The sequence below is a fragment of the Eurosta solidaginis genome, chromosome 3, assembly GCF_040869045.1.
Source record: "Eurosta solidaginis isolate ZX-2024a chromosome 3, ASM4086904v1, whole genome shotgun sequence".
Lineage (NCBI taxonomy): Eukaryota > Metazoa > Arthropoda > Insecta > Diptera > Tephritidae > Eurosta > Eurosta solidaginis.
The window spans coordinates 77,912,351-77,930,068 of NC_090321.1; the positions used below are offsets into that span (position 1 = coordinate 77,912,351).

Here is a 17,718-nt window from a genome sequence, read left to right on the forward strand (position 1 = left end):
TGTCAGTTTGAGAATAGGTGTTTTACTATAAGCAGAAAAAAATCAATTTAAATGTCGTTAGTTTTAGATAAATACAAAAACACTACACATTCTCTAACTGGAGTTTGGTTAGAATTAAATTTAGGAATGTTCAGTTACCAGGATAATATTAATATAGCAAGCTCTAACTGGAGTTTGCTTATAGTGAGTAGGGAAGAACTTTTGCAGGGTGCAGAATCAATTGTGTCGCAAAAGCCAGCAGTGGGATAATAGATTAAATTTAGATGTCTTTACATTTAGTTCATAAACTTGGGTAACCGCCTAATCTTTCTAGATTTTGCACTCATGTATTCGTACTACTCTAACTGGAGTTTACGTAGACTCACTAATGATCCCAAAGACAAACGCCTAGGCTTTGCGCATAAAAAAACCAAGTGGGTTTTAGTTTAAATTAGATTTTAGCGTTATTATTAGTACTCATCGTTTCGCATAATGCGGCAGTGGAATAATAGTTTAAATTTGTTTGAGATAGATGAAGTGAATATGCAGGAATAGGAAGGTCAAAGGCTTTATTGTGATATGTTTACTCTAACTGGAGTTTCAGTATCACCCAAATATTTGGAATAAAATTGAAAAGTATTCTTGAACAAGTTCATGAATGCAAACAACAAAAAATGTTTTGCCATTTCGCATAATTCAGCAGTGTAATAGTAGTTTAAATTTCCTCAATAAAAAGCAAAAAAAATTAGTCTTTAAGTCAGATGTCATCTGCTTCATGACAACTGCGTTTCTGCTATGACGCACAACTCTAACAGGAGTTTTGTTGCCATCACGATTTTTTTTAAATTCTAAAGCAGACTTCATTTTTTTCGCACATAACGGAAGTGGGATAACATATTTAATTTAGCTGTTTTTGCTTTTAAGTAGGCAGTTTTTAGTGGTAAGAGCCTGGTGTTAAAAGGGATCAAGAGAGAAATTGTACATCAAAAATGTTTCTTTATTTCATTACCTTCATTGCGAAATGCTTAGATTCTGTATTAAAAATGCTTAAATAAAAATTCAACATTTGTATACAGCAGGGAACGAAAAAATTCGAAATCCCTCTGATGCTAATTATGATTGACCCATAATTTTCACTTTGTTACAACAAATTATGCTACCAAAGTGCATATTCAGAAAAATTGAGAGAAATCTAAATACAAATTTGTTAATTTTCGTAAAATCGTTTCAGTTACAAAATTCAAAAAGTATATCCTTAGAGTAAATAAATACACAGATCACTATTGTTTTCGGTACAAACTGTTTTGTCAACCTAGAGGAAACTCCAGTTAGACATTGGCCTATCTCAGAAAACGTTTGACTAACGCCCTATTTCAGAATTTGTTTCAAAAACGCCATATCTCAGGATTCGGCCTGAGCTTCGATTTAAAATATCTTGACATAAGCTGGGGTGTTTATGAAACCAATGCTGAGATATGGCGTTTTTGAAACAAATTCTCAAATAGGGTGTTTTTGAACATATTCTCAGATAGGGCACTTTCGTACTGCCAGCTGAGATCTACATAGCCATCGATATCTACATAGCTTCCACCAGATAAAAGCACAGACCTCAACCTTTCCTAATATCGCAATCTCTAACTGGAGTTCCCTCGAGGTTGGCAAAATAGTTTGTACCGTAAAGAATAGTGATCTGTAGAGTTTTGAACCTAGCTTTAGTTGCAAGCACAAAACAACTCTGTACGTGTTAATCTTGCATTTCTTACTGGAGTTTGCTTTAGAAAAGGGGAGTTCAGAGTATCTGTTCACATGAAAGATCTTATTTCTCTTAGCAGTTATTTCTGTTATTTGAAGTTTCAACTCCGATCTCTTAATGTTACCCCTACATCATCGTAACTCAATTCCCGAATTTGTGAGGAGTTTTTTGTGCATATCATTCGGGCAAACTGTCTGTAACTGCAGAGTTTGCCACTTGAGATCCGCACTCGAAATAGAATAGAACAGGTGATTAGGTACGATGTTACTTAGAGTTTGGCTAGTATCCATTTCGCATAATACGGCAGTGGAATAATAGTTTAAATTTGTTTACGAGAGGTGTAGAGTGTACAATGTGGGTGTCTCTCCCATGGTGATTTCTCTAACTGGAGTTTTGCTGCCACACAACAGTTTCTTTGATATTAATGCTACATACTCTAACTGGAGTTTGACTTAATGTTGGGGAAGATTGTTAAATTTTCCGCATAAGGGAATATTGAGATAATATATGAAATTCATATAAAAATTTAGGCTATTAGTTAGCAAAATATTTTGTAAAAAATAACAGGCGAGGAATCTATCTTCGATATAAAATTTGCAAAACCCTAACTGGGGTTTCGTTGCATACTATCGGTGAAACTTTCTAACCGACAAACTTTTATCATTTCGTAAAGTAATTTCGAATCGCTTTTTTTATAACGTATTTTATTATTATTTAATAACATTTCTGTAACTGCATAATGTAATGTTTGTGATGAGTGAAGTTTGTCGGGTATTTCGCATAATACAGTAGTGGAATAATAGAGTAAATTTGTTTTTACAATAGGAAGTATTAATACAAGGTCGCCAAAATATGTTTTCTGTATGATTTCGGCGACCGCCGTGATGTGGCGGTGGAGTGCTCCGCCTACCACACTAATAGGACGGGATAAAGTTCCGGGCAAAGTAACATGAACATTTCGCCCCTCGGCAGTGCTTTGGCTAACACTCTGGGTATATTTCTGCTATAAAAAGGTCCTCGGTGAAAATTCAGCTGCCTTGCAGCTTCCGTTGGGAGTCAGCATAAACATGTTAGTCCCGTCCCGTCATTTTGTTGCGAGAGCTTAAGGGAGCGTGACGCAAATTGGAAGGATGACTCGTCTTTAATCTCCTTTGAGATAAATGGCGCCAGGTGTTTATTTATTTTTTATTGTAAGATTTTCAATATAAAAAGCTTAAATTTAGAAGAGCATAAGTGCTTTCGCTCGTGTTTGACTAGCTGCATATTTGACGAGAGTTTAAATTTAAAATTAGTAAAATTGCAAATCAATTGAATTCAATGTAAAAAATATATTCTGAGCTAAGGTCGAATGTTCGAATGGCTTTCTATCGCTGCTAGCGAAGCTGACATGACCTGGTAGACGTAACGATAGCTCATATAAAAATAATATCGTTTAATACATTTTTATATTTCAAATAATTTTTACAACTTTAATGTATAAAGTAGATTTTTAGGCAAATGACTTCCGATCGATGCTAGCAATGCTTACAGGCTAGTACAGGGTAGTCGTAACGACAGCTGTAATAGTATTCAAGTATAATTACAATATCAATTTAGTGCATTTTATATTTCAAACAATTTTTTTTTTTTCGATGCAAGCGATGATGACAGACTGCCTGATGGTCGTGGCGTCAACTGGCATAACATTCTAGTATAATTACAATATCAATTTAATACATTTTACATTTCAAACAATTTTTGCGCCTTTAATATATAAAGTAGATTTTGAGCAAAGGTCGCTTGTTCGAATGATTCTTGATCGATGCAAGCGATGCTGACAGACTGCCTGGTAGTCGTAACGTCAACTGACATAGCATACTAATAATTACAATATCAATTTAATACATTTTACATTTCAAACAATTTTTGTGACTTTAATATATAAAGTAGATTTTGAGCAAAGGTCGCTTGTTCGAATGATTCTTGATCGATGCAAGCGATGCTGACAGACTGCCTGGTAGTCGTAACGTCAACTGACATAGCATACTAATAATTACAATATCAATTTAATACATTTTACATTTCAAACAATTTTTGTGACTTTAATATATAAAGTAGATTTTGAGCAAAGGTCGCATGTTCGAATGATTCCTGATCGATGCAAGCGATGCTGACAGACTGCCTGGTAGTCGTGACGTCAACTGACATAGAATTCTAGTATAATTACAATACAATTTAATAGATTTTTTCAAACAATTTTTACGACTTTAATATATAAAGTAGATTTTGAGCAAAGTTCGCTTGTTCTAATGATTTGTGATCGATGCTTGCGACGCTGACAGAATGCCTGGTAATCGTGACGTCAGCTGACATAGCATTCTAGTTTAATTACAATATCAATTTAATACATTTTACATTTCACAATTTTTGTGACTTTAATTTATAAAGTAGATTTTGAGCAAAGGTCGCATGTTCGAATGATTTCTGATCGATGCTAGCGACGCTGACAGACTGCCTGGTAGTCGTGACGTCAGCTGACATAGCATTCTAGTATAATTATAATATCAATTTAATACATTTTACATTTCAAACAATTTTTACGACTTTAATATATAAAGTAGATTTTGAGCAAAGGTCGCATGTTGGAATGATTCCTGATCGATGCAAGCGATGCTGCCAGACTGCCTGGTAGTCGTGACGTCAGCTGACAGCATTCTAGTATAACTACAATATCAATTTAATATATTTTACATTTCAAACAATTTTTACGACTTAATTATATAAAGTAGATTTTGAGCAAAGGTCGCTTGTTCGAATGATTCTTGATCGATGCAAGCGACGCTGACAGACTGTCTGGTAGTCGAGACGTCAGCTGACATAGCATTCTAGTATAATTACAATATCAATTTAATACATTTTACCTTTCAAACAATTTTTACCACTTTATTCTATAAAATATATTTTGAGCAAAGGTCAAATGCATATGTTCTATTGATGCAATCGCTACTGATTGACTTGCTGGCCAACTAAGAAAAGATGCATAAAAAAGTAGTATAAATACAAACTACCTTTTACATTTCAAGCAATTTTTATTATTTTAGCGTTATAATAAATAAATATTTGTTGAGGCATAATAGCATGTGGGAATGCTGCCCGACCAATGCCATCGCTAGTGATTGACTAGTTTGCCATCTAAAACGGTTTCATAGAAAACTAGTTAAATTTAAACATCAATTCAATTCCGCACAGTCATAGGCAAAATAAAATAAGTTGTAAAGTAAACTGCAGTTTGACATAACTTTCTATAAGCTGTGTGTCAAAAAAGTTGACAACAAAATTTAGAACCTATTTTATTTTGACTACGACTACGTGCCAATATATTGAAACATTTCAAAGAAGTCGTATTTTCGAATTATATTCGATCAATGCTGTAAAGAATGTTACACAAAATAATTAGGAGACGGACGCTGATGAGTAGCGTTGGATAGCAATTCCACTTTATTGACGAAATTCATTACTATTTATACAAAAGTTCTTAGCCTATACATATATGGGTGTTTCCACGGTCGCGAACAGTACGTTCGTACGATTTTATGGGCCAAAAAACAAAGTAAACATAGGGTTTTCTTTTTTTTGTTTGCTACTTCGATAGCATTTTGGTAGGTCAATTTTAGGTGCAAGAGGCAGGTTTGTTCGATTTTTAGTTTTGACTATGGGGGCAGTAAGCATGTGGTCGTGAAAAAACGCATTTTTAGAGACATGTTTGCACCTGAAATTATATGTATATGTAATTTAGATGTTACAATTATGATGAATATACAAAAATCATATCATATTCCTACTTACCGATTTTCGAATAGTTGGTTAGTAAATCAGAAATGATTACCTTATAATTTGGACCCCGATTATTTCCTAAAAAATTTGAAACAATCAGCCTAAATGAGTTCCAAGCAGCCTTTTCATCGGGTGATAGTAACGTCTCGAATGTTGAGCTCTGTAGTAGTTTTCTGATTTGTGGACCATCAAAAACACCTTCAGAAATTTTTGAAGCGGATAATTTTGGAAATACTGTTTGAATATAATCGAATGCTTTTTCATTTTTAGCGCCTTAACAAAATTCTTGACTAATCCAAGCTTGATGTGTAATGGCGGAAAAATCACATTCTCCTTTTTTATTAGAGCAGCATATTTTATATTGTGTGTGTCTACTTCGTGATTGGCTCTTGCTGGCCAGTCCTTGCTTACATAATGTGCGCTTCGATCTCGGCTATCCCAAAGGCAAAGAAAACAACAATGTTTTGTGTAACCACTTTGTAGTCCAGTTAGTAAAGCTACCTCTTTCAAGTCGCAACATATTTTCCAATCGTGTTTTTCATAATGAATATATTTTAAAAGTTTGGACATGGTTTCATAAGTCTCCTTCATATTTACGGCGTGAGCAATGGGTATTGAATGGCAATTGTGTAATAAAACTGCTTTAAGGCTTTCTTTGTTACTATCAATAAATAATATCCATTCACTTGCGTCATATGTTTGGTCAAGCTTTCCAAAAAGTCCAGTTATATCATAGCAAAAACATATATTGTTTTTATTTCTATAAAAACAAGCATATGGCTTATGTCGCTCCCGATAGTTAGTTATCGTAACCTGTTTTTCTAATAAATGTCTTTCTTTTAGACGGGATGCAAGTAGCTCTGACTTATCTTTTGGAATCTCTAGGTCTCTTATACGATCGTTTGACAAGGACTGTGTCAGAGGCTTTGGGCAAAATCCATCTGATACGCTGGAGATTTTTGAAGACGAAGAAATAGGCGATGGAGGAACTTCAGTATACGTATCATGTTGATTTTCAGGACGTGGAACTCCATCTGAATCTAGCACGGGAAGAGTAAATCCACCAGCTGAAATCGTGGGATAAGACCAAATCATATGTTTTCCAAATCCTTTTTTTTTACTTAAACAAAAGTAACAGTTAGCATCATGATCACATATTTCTCTCCACATCATAGGTTTTTCAATTTGCATGTTTTCTCTGTGAAAAATGAGTATCATAAATATTTTTAATTAATAAATGTCATTGTTACTTACTGAGGGTAGGATTTCCATTTCTTTAAAATATATATACAGCTATCACAAATTGAATTTGGCGTCCAATATTGGCTCAAATTCTCAACATCTATTTTAAAATAATCCTTATATGAATTTTGTAGTGAAATAGTGAAATTTCTCCGCCCTTTTGCTGTAGTGTAAAGACCACATACATAACAAAATATATTCGGGTCATTTTTGCAGACAAATTTTCTACTGTTATTATTCATTTTTTTTAAATTCACTAACCAATTAATAGTTTTTTGCTGTTGTGGACAACTTGACTTTTCGCGATCAGGAATGCTAGTTAAATAGCATTGAATGAACTAAATGAATTACTTTAAATAGTCGCAGGCCACTTCGATTTTCAAAAGTATGTGACTTTTTTTTTTCGTTAAGTTTGTCACAATCGACGACAATATACCATACAGGGCAGGCATCTAATGAGTTTGTAAATTTTTTAACCACTACCTGCGAAAGGGTTTGAAAAAAGGGGTTTTCAAAAAAACTTCATATGCTATGGGAAATGGCCTGTGCAGGCTGGGATGTTCAGTAGGTAGGTATAACAGTTTCTATGACGGAGTGATAATTTGATTTTTTTGTTTTTATGATTTAAGCATTCTAAGAACATCGCAAGAAATGCCTCAAGGAAAAAGTTGTATTTATTTGATAACAAATATATATGACCATATTTCTTTCTTACGAAAACCCGCGTTGGCAACTTAAATTTTCCATACAGTATGAGGCACTTTTACTTATGATCTGCGTTTTGCCTTAAGAAAAAATGACGGGGAAAAATTTCTTGAGTGTCATTATGGAGTTTTCTCATTTCTGGCGATGTCCGTAGTAAGCTTTAAAAAGACAAAGTTGCGCAAAATGTCATACATAAATAATTTGTTTGTAAAAAACTATAATAGGCTTGATATGCAAAATTTTCGCTAAATTGGGTATTTTCACTTTATTGTCAATAAAACCAACATTTATTCATGTATTTTTACGAAATAAGGTTTCAATTATTTATAATGTTTACAGTTTTAAGACCGTGAAATAAAATTGGTAAGTTTTTAAAACCTTCGATTTTTTATGAATTTTGAAAAATAAAAAAATGTTGGATTTTGCAAAAAAAATTTTTTTTTATATTTTTATGTGAATAACTCACAACCGTCGATCATATAAAAAAATTTTCTTATCAAGACTTGAAGAAAATTTTGCGGTGAATCCAATGGTGTTTCTCTCAACGAATTTAGATAAGTAATTTCCAAGATATGATAAAATAAATGGAAAGACCTCTGTGAAAATTCGTGATTTTAGAAAAAGAAAAAAGAAAAAATCGTATTCATAGAATTTAAAATTTTGGGTGTTTTTGTACTTAGGGGGCCATAATACATCGAAATTAAATAGTTAGACTTCAAAGTAATTTCTCTTGTTGACTAGTGTTTTCTGCATATTGAATTATGGAGCAAAACGCGGCATCAGTATTATTTATTATCATTAATATACATACATACATATATATCTATATAATGAAATATTATTAAATATCTTTATATTGTGAATATGCCGTACGAGCTACATGTAACTTCAAGTTTTCGTCACAGGAAATTGAATGTATCAATCTGATACCAGGAATGCTTGGTATATTCGTCCATTTTTGACTTAAAGTTGGGGATATCTCGGCGATTGAATCAGCTCCAATATATTTAAGTTCAACTCCAGTGATGTGCTCTTTTGCACAATTATAAAAAGATAATGCATCATTTAATTTTTTTTGTTCTTGTTAGTTGCCAGACTTTTCTTTTCAAAACTGCTCCAACACCATCGACTGCACCCTTGCCATAAGGTGTCGCAAAATAGTTCCACTCAAACTTTTTGCAGTTGAATTGAGTCAGCAAATCTGGAAGACTCCGAACTATATACTTATTTTTAAATTGACAGCTACTTCCATCCGAGAAAAAGGAAATGTCTTGGAATTCGCCATGTTGCCTTTTTATCTCTTGCACAAGATGTGTTATAAACACGTAAACATCGATTTTGCTGTGAGTTAAACTGTCACTTATTGTGCCAACAGTTGTTATTTTGTATTCATGACAGAGACGTTGAATGAGTTTCGATTAAGCACGCTATCTGTCGAGCAGTAGAAGTGTTATTTTGAAAGTACTTGAAAAAAGGCCATTTTGCATTATTAAATATTGGAGTTATTTATTCAACAGTTTAGTGATTCGAACTTAGCAGAAGGTTGCAAATAAGAGGATTTGCAGTAAATTCGTTACAATTGTATATCGTGACATTTCGATTGGTGCCCTTTACATTTTCAGCAGTTCAAGAAAATAATATTCACCAGCAGCATTGCAGGAGGTACACTTCCTTTTCCAAGGTAAACAATGGCATTAAAATATACTTTGTACCGCTATCACAAGACATGACAATTTTGATCCCAAACTTGTTGGGTTTGGAGGGAATATACATCCTAAATGGACATTTGCCTCTAAATCCACTAGTTGCTCATCAATGGTTATATAGCTTCCAGGTTTATAGTTCACTCTGCAATTGTTTAGAAATTTGTCCCAGATAGAAGAAACTGGAGCTAGTTTGGTCATTTCTCCTCTAGCAGTTCTTGTTTCTTTGTCATCGAATCTTAGACAGTTTAGGATAAATTTGAACCTTCTCTCAGGCATGGTTGCCTTGTACCTTTCCCCACAGTAGGTAGTGTCAACCATCATATGTGTTGCCCAGTGATTGTCTTTGAGAGCAGCGGACAAGACTAACAAACCAAGAAATGCTTCAAGTTCGTCCATTTCCAAATTTGTCAAAACCGCGTGAGATTTATCGTTATAGTTCTCCCTTTGAATGCTTTTTTCTTTATTTGTATAAATCAAAATCTCTTCCAATATGTCTGCGGTAAAAAACAGTTTGAAGCAGCTGACAGGACACAACGAATTTTTTGCATTTGCTGTTGGGTCAGGGCGAATGTGAACAATATTTTTTGAGGGAGTTTTTTGACCTAGCACAGCCACAGGTTCCTTACTCCAAATATAATTTGCATCTTTTCCGACCAGACTGTTGGTACTAGGTGTAATAATTGTAATTACCTCTTCTTTTTCACGAATTTCTTGAGCAGCTGGTCTTTCATTTCCTTTCCCCCTCACTAAGTTTCTGTTTTTTACGTTTGCTGCTTCCAGGTGCTTCCTCCTTTTCAGCTTCTTCTGCATTTATGATTCCGTGTATCAAATTTTCTTCGACATCATTTAATTCTTCCGTTTCTGGTTGGTATTCCGGATATGCAACACTGTACCAAGAATCCTCATCAAAGTTACAAAGCTCCAACTCCAAATTGTCTTCTTCCTCAGAATCTGATTCAAGTATTGCATCCAAAATATTTTGTTCTGATAGCCCACGACCTGCCATTTTTATACTATATAGTTTTCTGTACGGTAACATAATACAAAACAAAAACATAATTTTCATAATTCAGCACAAAATATATTTTTTGAAGAATTAAAAATCAAATTATAATATCAAATAAAAATAAAATAGAAACTGCGCGACGGCGGGCGGGCGGTAAAAAACGGCGAACGGGCACGATGCGTCATAGCTGGTAGTTTTATGTAAACTGAATAACTAACGAGAGTGGGCGCGGTGGTGGTTGCAGCCACGCTGAGCTGCACTGCATGCGCTTGGTCGCACTGGCCGGGTGTTGCCAGGCTGAGGGGGGCGGACTTTGTCCGAAATTTGGATCATGTCTTCAACATGGGTCATGTTTATTATTTCCTTGTTTTATTATATCCATTCTCGTGGCACATTCTTGTATTAAGCTTTGGCTCTGTTAACTTTGTGGATGCACATTTACGTATCGGGCGTAACTTTTCCTTTGGGGATGTACTATCTACATTCTGAGAAGCTTCCGCTTCCTCCAATTCTTCATTTTCGGGGTGTGCTTTATAATTTACTAGCTTAGTATAGTTTATTTTACAAAATATTAAAAATATATTTTTTTTATTCATTGTAACAAAAAATTTTTAAACGCTATTATAATTCAACATTTCGTTGCCCTAGAGTTACACTGTTCTATGTGCAGCTAAATCAGTTTTGAGAAAATCGAAAATGAAAAATATGGTGTTGTTTGTTATGCCGTAACAAAGAAAGGCACGTTTTTGTGGATTTGGGATAATATTTTGTATTGTAAAAGTATTTGATATTTGACCAAAGTTCTCATCAAATTATTATTTTTCAATTAGATTTAGAACATCAAAAAAAAAAAAAAACATACAACTATGTGTCCGTAACGAAAGAACTTGATTGTTAGTAAAGTAACATACAACTTTGTATTTCTTCTAAATTAGTAACTGAACTTAAAGTAAATATATAATTAAACTTTTTGCTTTTGTTAGTTTTTTTGTAGCTTAACGATTATTCATATTAACAAAAACTATTTGGGCAATATAGAGTTATAATAGGTTTGGTCTACTGCTGGCATGTATTTAAACATACTTCTTATCGCTAATGTTTTATTCTCAGAAATTGTTTTTGATACAGATATGTTAGTTGGAGGTCGCATAAAATTATCTCCACCTTTAGATTCCGATCGTGTACCTCGATATTCACGAATACACACTTTCTTCCATTCCTGGTGAGAGTGGCTTATCTTGTACTCTATCTCTAGAAGAGATCGAGAGAACTTAAGAGTAGTGACTTGACTGAAAGGCACCAATTTGTAATTGTACAAAGCTGCACATGTTTTTGGAATTTACTTTCAAATGTAAACGTAAAAGGGAAACCGGGGAGTAATATTCCGATTTTTTCAAACCCCGATCTATGCAGCTGTGTACGGCATCTATTTCCTGATTGCATGGGTGTCCAGGGGTTGAAAATTTCATTGTAATTAATTCAATGTGTGGATGGCTCTGCATAAAAGTAGAAACAGCAAGTGACATAAGTGAATTTTCATTTTGGGGCACGCAGCTATCGCTCCACAAAACTAACGATTTCAACTGCGGATTATCTGAAAATACTGCTTCCACAATCTTGATAAGAGCGCTAGCGATATCATTGCCACCTCTCCCCATTATGGCTTCATTCCACAATGAGCAATATACTTGCTTTGTGCTCGAGAGAATTACAGTCAAGTTGTAGACATTGAGTTTAATTTTATAGTAAAAGTTACTCACTTCAGCACGAGGACATGATAATGAAATGTTAATTTTCTAAAAGAAACTCTGACTTTGGAAGTCGGATAATGATTGAACTTATTAAAGAAATTCTTTTTCTTTTATACATAATTTCTTAACCTATATATTCATAATTATTCTAACACTAACAAACTAAAAATATGTACATTTGTAATAATAGTATGCAAAGTCAACAGATTGCTTCATTGATCTATTTATGTAAACCATGTAAAATGGTTGTGTGTGTGAATACACATTAACAAAGTAAACAATGTAAAATAGTTGTGTGTGAATATTTTGGTGATTCACATTAACAAACTAACACTGAAAATTAGACATTCCGATCGGCACGTGTATTGTCCGGCGTGGCTAACTGAGCAAAAATATGAAGGTGAGAAATGACAAGGGTTTCGTATTCGGCATGGAATTGATGATGACTTCCCGCTGTGTCGGGTCAATGTAATTTATGTAGCACAATATTGTAATATGACTGCGCTATGACTGCGTATGGCAGGTTCATAATGCATAATGCCGCAAATGTATTGCATAGGTGGGCATGACGCATAATGCTACAATAATACGTTCTGCATATCAAAGACTAAACATATATTTCCATTGTCACTATCTTTCTGTTTTTCTGCTCGAGCTGCATTTTTCCTTTCAATGTGCTTCTCGTAGTCCGTGCTTCTCTGCTCTGTGAGTGTTCCTTCTTTGATCTTCATCTTAACTTCCTCGCAAAAATCACATCCATCTTTCCTTGGTATATGAAAAGATAAGTTGTAGTGTTGACAAAACACAGATCTATAAAAGGACTCCTTCACCGGTTGTTTGTTTGAAGAGGTACATACATCTCTATATAGTTCATACATTTTCTTTATACTCAAAAAGGGATCTAAGAATTGTCGTTGAGTTTCAGCTCTGCAGTAGTGCAATTCGACTCGGGGAAAAGAGTCAATATGCGTTTTAACGCCATTAAGATCTTCCTCAGATATTTTGTGTTTTGTATGCTTACCTTGATCAGAACAAGAAGGTATATTCGTAATGGCATCTTTATTTGCATGTACTGTGTAAACAGGTGTTTGTCTTATTGCCAAAGTGCTCAGATAAAAACTTTTACAAACGTGAACTGCCGAGTTCCAATATTAAAATAGTAATTGAACGTCCGCTTTCTTCTGCTATTGGTTTGGTTTTTCCCTTTTCTATGACGCTCAACATCAAAACTTTTGGTTGTACTTACTAAATATAACTTTTTCTCCTATTGTATTAGCGTATAGTAACGTTCAAAAAGATGTTCCCTCTCATTCGCAGTGATAAATTTTTGACAATTATACACACATTTGCTTTGACAGTCTTTCACAGTTTTTATTGTTTTAGCTGGTACAACTTCTTTCTTACGGATATGTATGCTTCTCCGGAAGCGGGCGCAGCTTTTCGAACATTACATTTCCATCTATCCGAATTCCTCTTTCTTTTCCGCGTTAGAATTTTTTTAGAGGCGTTTCCAATTGGAGATTTAGAGGTAATATGTTCATGACCTAATTCATCGGTACCATGGGTGTCCGCACTACTATCAGGTGGTACATATTCAGTATCTTTGTCAGAATCATAACCATGAGTATTTATGATGTCATCCAAATCTGGTACCTGTAAATCACGTGAAGTGGAGCTTCCAGTGGAGCCCACAATTATCTTTTCGTTCAGTATTTTTGTTCTAATAAAGTTAGTACAATGTTTTTCATTTTTACTCTTGCCATTCAAAAAATAAGAACTTTTACCTCAAATCCGCCAATGTTTCAGTATCAGAGTCCATATTTTCTATTTTTTTTCTAGGGGAGACAAACAAATAATTATTTCTAATTCTGCAAAAATAGTTTTGGTTAAATCTAACCTCACTTTGTGAACTAAATTCTTTTATGCAAAAAAGAAGACAATTTTAATTATCTTTAGAATATTAAGATGTCTTAAGCAACTTACCATTTAAGTCCATAACACACCTTTAAGAAAAATTTTAGATTTTACGTTATCACTGCAAACTTTTCGCCATAAAAAAAAACACACACAAAACAGGTGAGCGATAGCAAAACCCTTAAACTAACCTCACTTTGCGAACTAAGGTTTGGTTTTTTACAAATTTTTCGCGACTAACAAAAACACACGCCAAACCGCTCGGGACAACAAAACTGTATGTCAACTAAGAATATTCGTTTCCTTCTATCACAAAGTTGTATATGACACATACAACTGAGTAACTGAAGTGTGATGATTTAATCGTCATACAACTAGGTAACTTTTGTTGCCTACATCATAATATTGGATTTAGGACTTTGAAACGCTATGAGAACTTAGGCATATCGACATACATCTATGTAGTAGTGAAAAGTCAGATTTTCAGAAAATGTGACTTACAACAGTGTAACTATAGGGTTGCGATTTGGCGTTTTCGGGGAACACACTTCTCTTCATCCTCATAATTTCCTCTTCTTTGGTCGTGGGTTTTCTTACATCCTCAATTGTGGGTTCCCTCCCCATGCCTATCATTTTCTAAAATGTTTTTAACCATTTTAATTCCTTTTCGTAATCTCTTGTTCCTGCGTCTAAAATTGCTTTGTCTTCCCATTCAATGGGATGTTTAAAATATTTCCCTGGCATTCCAATTTACTTATCTAAATATGAATTTTAATTTAAAAAAAAATTTTTTTCAATATTTTTCTTTAAATTTTTACATATATTTCTTTCATTTTACTTAAATTATTTTCTATAATTTCCTAGTATATATAAAAAGTCCTAGGCAAAAATAGAATTTTTGCCAATGTTGAAGCGTCTCGAGGCCGCTCAATTTATTCTAAAAATTTATACTTGCTGCCGAAAATCAGGATTATCTGTGTTGCTATCATAGATTTCTTTGTTGGTTGCTAGTAAAGTAACATACAACTTTGTATTTCTTCTAAATTAGTAACTGAACTTAAAGTAAATATATAATTAAACTTTTTGCTTTTGTTAGTTTTTTTGTAGCTTAACGATTATTCATATTAACAAAAACTATTTGGGCAATATAGAGTTATAATAGGTTTGGTCTACTGCTGGCATGAATTTAAACATACTTCTTATCGCTAATGTTTTATTCTCAGAAATTGTTTTTGATACAGATATGTTAGTTGGAGGTCGCATAAAATTATCTCCACCTTTAGATTCGGATCGTGTACCTCGATATTCACGAATACACACTTTCTTCCATTCCTGGTGAGAGTGACTTATCTTGTACTCTATCTCTAGAAGAGATCGAGAGAACTTAAGAGTAGTGACTTGACTGAAAGGCACCAATTTGTAATTGTACAAAGCTGCACATGTTTTTGGAATTTACTTTCAAATGTAAACGTAAAAGGGAAACCGGGGAGTAATATTCCGATTTTTTCAAAACCCGATCTATGCAGATGTGTACGGCATCTATTTCCTGATTGCATGGGTGTCCAGGGGTTGAAAATTTCATTGTAATTAATTCAATGTGTGGATGGCTCTGCATAAAAGTAGAAATAGCAAGTGACATAAGTGAATTTTCATTTTGGGGCACGCAGCTATCGCTCCACAATTTATACTTGTTGCCGAAAATCAAGATTATCTGTGTTGCTATCATAAATTTCTTTGTTGGTTTGCTAGTCTGCCGGTGGTATATTCCACTTCACCTGCTCGCCATTAACGCCCAGTGCTGTGGTCTTGTTGCTGTTATTTTCAATTCTCCTTCCGCTGCTAGTCTAAGCTGTCTCCAATATTATTCCACTCAAATATGCAGCCAAACCGCCATTCATTAATATAGTATTCTGTGTTTTTTGTAGAATTTTTGTTGTCCTTTTGCTGTAAAGGCTGGCCTTGCTTGCCTACAAGTGGGAGCTTTCGCTCAGCTTTTGAGCGTGAAGATCAAAAATTTTTGTTTTCAGCATAAGAAAGGAATTTGTTCCTGTTGCCTTATTGGCCGATTATTAAATTTACTTTTTCAACTATGAAAAGTGAAATAATTAAATTTACTTTTTCCTTAAACTTTGCAGGGTCTCCTCCAGTCAGATCGTTTTAGCAGTTATGCTGATTTTTGATCTGAGCTGGCAGGATCGCCATGTAAAGAATGTTACACAATATAATTAAGAGACGAACGCTGATGGGTAGTGTTGGATAGCAATTCCCCTTTATTGAAGAAATTCATTACTATTTATACAAAAGTTCTTAGCCTATACGTATATACATACTTACATTAATATTTACATACTAAAGGTGCATGACTCAATAGTGAGGAATGGTTTGTCAGCAAATTATTATATTGACCTACATATTGTCAATATGATTCCCGCTTGAGCAGTTTGGTATGACGTATCAATATATTGGGCGACTTGGAAAATGCGAATGAACTCATGGTAGTTATCTGGGCCAATGAACGTATATTTGTAATGTTAAGCGTGTTTGAAGTGAGATGAATTCCACGCGATACTACAATGCTATAGCTTACTATTTAAGGACTGGCCGATCAGCGTCCAGAGTGAGTGGTAGGCTAATGACAGCTGACATAGCATATTTACAATACCAATTTAATACATTTTACATTTCAAAAAATTTTCTTATAAATTTATTAATAATTTGTCTTTAGTGGCGGTATAGTTTTACTTCCCGATATATTGTTTCCTTAAAGAAAATAATTGGGCCCTTTAGCTTCGTTGCGGGGAGGGCTACACGCTATATTCATATAAATATACTGCACCCTCTCTGTTTAACCATCTTCAGATACTTTACCTGTTCTTTCGTCACCTACAAATTTCTTTCAACTTCTGGGGAAGTATACTGTTGGATGGTTGGCCAATGATAATTTTCCTATAAAGCAAAGCCACAAGTGAAACGCAAACAGTTAAAGTTTAAACAGTAATGTTATTATAATTCCTCTTTGTTGCATTACATTAATTGAGGGTACAAAAGTAAATAGAATAAAATAAGATAGTAACAAGGTTGCTGTCTCTGTTCAAGTAGAATGTCAACCGTGTTTTTTTCTATGAGTGCCACGATTTCCAGGCAGTTGAATATTATGAGATAAGTGTCGTGGTTGCCAGACTGACAATATTATGCGGTCAGCGATGATTCTTAGGGTAGGCTTACACAGCCACCGATAAACCGAAAAATTGAAATCGGGCGATTATTTTGCAAAAGTACTCGCATGTTGCTTGTCAATCGAAATACATACTTTTACACGATTCCACAAATTAGATGACTTTAGACATGCATTCAGTTGATCATGAACATATTGATCGCGAAATCACTGGAAGAGTTTGCCGAAAATCACCAGCTAACAAAATCATTGTTCCACCATAAATATTTTGATTGTTCCGAAGATCTTTCAAAGTTCTATCCAATGCCACCAGTAATCTCTTTTGGGCCATCGTGCATTCATCTCATACGATCAATTTGCACACTTGCAAAACCTTTGCCATTGCACTGTTTTTAGCTATGTTGCAAACGGGTGTCTCGTTTACTTGCATATTTAAGGGCAACTTCAATGCAGAATGGGAAGTTCGTCCTCCCTCTAATAAAGTTGCTGCTATCCCAGATGATGCCAATGCTAGAGAAACTCCAGTTAGTGACCGGATTTCGCCAGAAGTAATGATATCAGAAATTTTTTCCCAGTTCCTCCGGGCGCATCTAAAAAGTAAATTCTTTTTTTTTGCGGTTTCTATCAAAGAGTCGTACACAAGTCTTTGTTCAATATTTAATCGCGAAACATTT

At 34.3% G+C, this 17,718-nt stretch overlaps 1 protein-coding gene across 1 annotated transcript in view; it reads left to right on the top strand.

Moving 5' to 3' along the window:
* Tmtc3 (Transmembrane O-mannosyltransferase targeting cadherins 3) overlaps positions 1-17,718 on the top strand; it is a 150,371-nt gene that overhangs the window by 119,495 nt on the left and 13,158 nt on the right. The window lies entirely within an intron of this gene.